General features: G+C 41.6%; 1 protein-coding gene across 1 annotated transcript in view; it reads right to left on the reverse strand.

Moving 5' to 3' along the window:
• The window catches only part of fgl1b (fibrinogen like 1B), a 28,048-nt gene extending 22,260 nt beyond the window's left edge, over positions 1-5,788 (reverse strand). Inside the window, exon 1 of the mRNA XM_041198600.1 lies at positions 5,732-5,788. The gene's annotated coding sequence lies outside the window, so the exon portion shown is untranslated. The remainder of the gene's footprint in view (positions 1-5,731) is intronic.
• Between the last annotated feature and the right edge of the window lie 212 nt (positions 5,789-6,000).

A 6,000-nucleotide genomic window follows, 5' to 3' on the forward strand; every position in this document is an offset into this window, starting at 1 on the left:
GCATAAGGCAGCATTTGACTCAGTGTGTCATCAAGGAGCCCTTGCAAAACTGGAATCAATAGGAATTAGGGGGAAAACTCTCCAATGGTTGGAGTCATACCTAGCACAAAGAAAGATGGTTGTGGTTATTGAAGATCAACCATCTCATTTCCAGGACATTGCCGCAGGATTTCCTCAGGGGAGTGTCCTAGGCCCAACCATCTTCAGCTGCTTCATCAATGACCTCCTTCCATCATAAGGTCAGAAGTGGGAATGTTTGCTGATGATTGCACAATGTTCAGCACCACCTGAAATTCTTCAGATACTGAAGCAGTCCATATCCAAATGCAGAAAGATCTGGACAATATCCCGGCTTGGGCTGGCAAGTGGCAAGTAACATTTTTGCCACACAAGTGCCAGGCAATGACCATCTTCAACAAGAGATAGTCTAACCATCACCCCTTGACATCGCTGAATCCCCCACCATCAACATCCTGGAGGATCCTATCAATGACCAGAAACTGAACTGGACTTGCCACATAAACACTGTGGCAACAAGAGCAGGTTACAGGCTAGGAATCCTATGGTGGGTAACTCACCTCCTGACTCTCCAAAGCCTGTCCACCATCTACAAGGCACAAGTCAGGAATGTGATGGAATACTCTCCACTCGCCTGGATGAGTGCAGTTCCAACAACACCGAAGAAGCTTGACGCCATCCAGGAAAAAGCAGCCTGCTTGATTGGCACCCCTTCCACAAACATTCACTCCCTCCACCACTGATGCACAGTGACAGCAGTGTGTACCACTTACAAGATGCACTGCAGCAACTCACCATGGCTCCTAGACAGCACCTTCGAAACCCACAACTGCTACCATCCAGAAGGACAAAGGCAGCAGACAGATGGGAACATCACCGCCTGGAAGTTCCCCTCCAAGCCACTCACCATCCTGACTTGGAAATGTAATGCCTTTCCTTTAGTGTCGACGGGTCAAAATCCTGGAACTCACTCCCTAACAGCACTAAAGGTGTGCCGACACCACATGGACTGCAGCAGTTCAAAAAGGCTGCTCATCACCATCTTCTCAAGGGTAATTAGCAATGGGGAATAAATGCAGGCCTAGCCAACAATGCCCACATCCGATGAAATAATTGTCAGGAAGATATAATAAATGTTACTGGAATTTATTGCAAAATAATGATATATGTGTGTGTGTGTGAGACTTAAATGGATTAAAGGCAGCTGGTCTAAACTCTTTGATGTATTAGAAGATGAGCTAGGTTTGAAATGTTAAGTAGGTAGACATGGGAGAAGTTTAGAATGTAAGGTGTAAAAGGACATTTGCCTTTTTAAATAAAGCAGATTAGATTGTTTTCAAAGGAGGGGTGAACTATATCACCTAGCAAGGTGAAGTTCAGAAACAGTGTGTTTATTTTTCCCAAAGATTAGTGGTGAAATTGATACTATGATAAATTTTTTTGATCAGGGAGGTAAAGTCCCAAGACATAGTGAAACAATGGAAATTTGCATTCAAAGGGGAAAATATGTATGAAGGAGAGAAGGTTGAGTGTAAAGGCAGGCATTTTAAGATCTAACAAGTGTGAAAATCCCTCAGCATCTATGCCTCAAGCTGCTGCCTACAACGAACTGAAGTTAAGAAAACTCACTTTGAATTGGAATGTTCAGGGTATCATGTTTCTTTGCCTGGGTCTTTTAAAATCGGCACGTCTTACTGTTGTCTTAACAGAGGTGCAACCGGGAGTCAGGTTAATTAGGGGATTTAAAAGTTATTAGTAGTAATTTGTAGACATATGTATGTGCTTAAAATCATTTCTCTTATTAATAAATGTTTAATCTAGTTTTCTAAAAACCAATAAGGCTCGGTGGTCTTATTACTACTGAATTCAAATCCCACAACCTGAAACATACAAGTTGCAAAAATAGTTGTGGCAGTTGGCTCAAATTTCCCCCTGATTTGAACAACTCAGCATTTACCATTGGCTATGCCATAACAGAATTAAAAAAATCTTCAGCCAGAAGTGCCAAGTGGAAGATCCATCTCAGCCACCTCCAGAGGTCCCCAGCTTCACAGGTGCCAGTCTGGAACCAATTTGATTCACACCACGTGTTATCAAGAAATGGCTGAGGGCACTCACACTCCTGACTTGTGCCTTGTAGATGGTAGACAGGCTTTAAAGGAGTCAGGAGGTGAGTTACTCACTGCAGGATCCCCAGTCTCTGACCTGTTCTTGTCGCCACAGTATTTTTATGGCTGGCTCGGTTCAGTTTCTGGTCATTGTTAACCCCCAGGACATTGATAGTGGAGGATTCAGTGATGGTAATGCCATTGAATGTCAAGTGCTGGTCTCTTGTTGGAGATTGTCATTGCCTGGCATTTGTGTGGCACAATTGTAACTTGCCACTTATCAGCCCAAGCCTGAATGTTGTCCAGATCTTGCTGCATATGGACATAGACTGCTTCTGCATGTGAGGAGTCCTGAATGGTATTGAATATTGTGCAATCATCAGCAAACATCCCTAATTCTGATGGAGGGAAGATCATTGATATAGCAGGTTGGACCTAGGACACTACCCTGAGGAACTCCTGCAATGATGTCCTGGAACTGAGATGATTGATCTACAACAACCACAACCATCTTCTTTTATGACTCCAACAGAGAGTTTTCCCTCTGATTCCAGTTTTGCTAGGGCTCTTTAATGCCACAGTTGGTCAAATGCTGCCTTGATGTCAAGGCAGTCTCTCTCACCTAACCTCTGGAGTTCAGCTCTTTTGTATTTGTTTGGACCAAGGCTGTAATGAGGTCAGGAGTTGAGTGGCCCTAACAAAACCTAAACTGAGCATCACTGAGCAGTTTATTGCTGTGTAAGAGCTGCTTTATAGCACTGTCGACAACATCTTCTTTGCTGATGATGGATAGTAAACTGATGGGGTGGTAGTTAGCCAGGTTGGATTTCTCCTGCATTTTGTAGACAGTGCATACCTGGGCAGTTTTTCACATTGCCAGATGGATGAGGTGTTGTAGCTGTACTGGAACAGCTTTGCAAGTGGCGCAGCTAGTTCTGGGGTATATGTTTTCAGTACTACTCCCATCTGTCTGCTCGATGGCTGTTTGCCTGGAAGTGTGGTGGAGGCAGGTTCATTTGAGGCATTCAAGAGGGCATTTGATGATTATTTGAATAGAAACAATGTTCAAGGGTACAGGGAAAAGACAGGGCAATGGCATTAGGTCATAATGCTTATTTGGAGAGCCGGTGCAGACACGATGGGCCGAAGGGCCTCCTCCTGTGCCATTAAACTTCCATGATTCTGAGTGCTTGGCACTATTTTGAAGAAAGAGCAGGGGAGTTATTCCTGGTATCCTGGTCAATATCTAACCCTTGATCAACATCACAAAAACAGATTAACTGGTTATTATCATATTGCTGCTTGTGGGAGCTTGCTGTGCATAAATTAGCTTCCAGGTTTCCTACATTACACCAGAGACTACATTTCAAAAATACTTCGTTGGCTGTAAACTGCTTTGAGTTGTCCAGTGGTCATGAAAAGTGCTATGTAAATACAATCTTTCTTTAATAGCTGAAGGGGAATCAATGCTTTAACTTCCTGGTTTGTTGTCCATGAGAATACCTGGGGAGATGATGGAACAGTGGTATTGTTGCTGGACTAGTAATCCAGGGACCCGTAATGATCTGGGGAGCTGGGTTTGAATCCACCCATGGTAGATGGTGGAATTTGAATCCAATAAAAAGCTGGAATTAAAAGTGTGATGATCATGAAACCATTGTTGTAAAAAGAAATAGTTCACTAATGCCCTTTAGGGAAGGGAATCTGGTGTCCTTACCTGGTCTGGCCTACATGTGACTCCAGACCCACAGCAATGTGGTTGACTTTTAAATGCCCCCTGAATAAGGGCAATTAGGGATGGGCAATAAATGCTGGCCTGGCCAGTGATGCCCACATCCCATGAATAAATAATAAAAAAAAACTTCAATGTGATTGCCTGCTTGATGTGTTTGAAGATGTCACTGCTGCTGGTTGCTTGGAGATCTGCTTCACTTGGCACCAAATTTAAGTTGCCATCGGGAAAGGGAAAAAAGATCACCAGATCTTTGTGAGCAACTTTCTTCGAGGTCAGTGGCAAGTGCCATTGCTTCACCGTTGAAATCCGGGCCATTATAGGTTCAGTAATTGAGCTAATGGGCATCAAAGTTTTATAATAGGCAAATAGTTTTATTAAGGATAGATTTATCAGCATTGGAGATTGCCTCAGAATCTGACAGGCTGGGATGTGGTCTCGATGTTTAGCAGCATTTTGAATGGAGTCTGAAGCTTGGCTGAGGGGTATCCTGGGAGTATTGGAAAATATCCTTAGATCTGCAATTATGACAGTTATCCTATTATCCAGGAGTATTTGTGAGGGAGAATCCTTTACATTTAATTTAATAATGACTTATGAACTAGCATCATAAATAATCATGAAAGGAAAAAAAGACCACTGGACATATCAATGTGTTTAACAGCCAAGGAAGTACTTTTTGAAACAAAAACAAAAATAGCTGGAAAAACTCAGCAGGTCTGACAGCATCTATGGAGAGAAACACAGTTAACATTTTGAGTCCATATGACTCTTCATCAGAACTAAATGCCCCCTGAATAAGGGCAATTAGGGATGGGCAAAAAAGGCTGGCCTGGCCAATGATGCCCACATCCCATGAATGAACTTTTGAAGTGTGGTCACTGTTGTAATACTGGAATGCAGCAGCTAATATATGCACAGCAAACTCCCACAAATAACAATGTGATAATGCCCAATGAATGTTTTGTGATGTTGATTGAGGTATAAATATTGGTCAGGACAATGGGGCTAACTCCCCTCCGCTTCTTTGGAATAGTGCCATGGGATCTTTTACACTCACCTAAGTAGGTAGAAAGGGCACTGGTTTAATGCCTGATCTGAAAGACGGCACCTCCAGTAGTGCAGCACTCGCTCAGAACTGCACTGGAGTGTCAGCAAAGCTGTCAGATTGTTGTAATGATCCAACTTATTTAGTAATATCCTTTAGGAATGGGAACCTATCATCATTATCTGGCCTGTTCTACATATGATTTCTCTAAATTATCAGGCAACTAGACTGGGCAATAAATATGACCTTACCAGGGATTTAGAGAAGACAAGATCAAATGCTTCTGCTATTAATAAATTACGTAGAATATCTGAGCTGGCATTACAGAAGGCAGCATGATTTGGCTGTAAAACAGTTTAGTATAAAAAGCACACAATTAAGTAAAGCTAACAGTGAACCTTTTCATTCTCAACCTATGTTGACAGCAGTTTTCACAACCATTTTATAGCTGATCTATTTCAACACATGGAGGTACAAGATACATTGCCATTCATTCGTTGAACAGGAACTTCTGTGGTACCTTTAACTCCTAAACTGTATTGAAATTAGTAACGTTATGCCAATATAAACAACTTGTAGCTATTGTTTTCTTTGACTGTAACATTACTACTCATCAGATTTGCTAAATTGCTGAAGTTGATTCTTGAAAGCTTAAAAGCTAGATCATAATGTTTTGCAATAGCTATGACACCAAAATGCAAACAAATAATTGAAACGCTTTCAGTAAATTAGAAAAACTGTGCATTTTCATGAATGGCATGATTTAAAGCTTAGCTTGATTCAAAATAATTTGTGCAGCGATCAAAGAATGATAACAAAACTCACCCGAACTGTGGCAATAGCTCAGCTAGTTGTGGTATTCTCGAAGCGCTGTCTGTACTTGAAGACTTAAATGAATAAGAATGGCACTAAAGTTGTTGATATTACTGTGCTTAAGAAACCAGATGGTTTAAATTAAAGTCCCTGGAGTAAATTATTTCATCACATTCCAGTAATAGAGATCTTCCGCTCATTATGTTAAAGTGACAAAACATTTGCAATATTTTGACAAGTGAGAGCACATTTTCATCTCTTGTGCAAAAATCCATGTTCAC

This window comes from Carcharodon carcharias, chromosome 11 (assembly GCF_017639515.1).
Source record: "Carcharodon carcharias isolate sCarCar2 chromosome 11, sCarCar2.pri, whole genome shotgun sequence".
NCBI classification, from domain to species: domain Eukaryota; kingdom Metazoa; phylum Chordata; class Chondrichthyes; order Lamniformes; family Lamnidae; genus Carcharodon; species Carcharodon carcharias.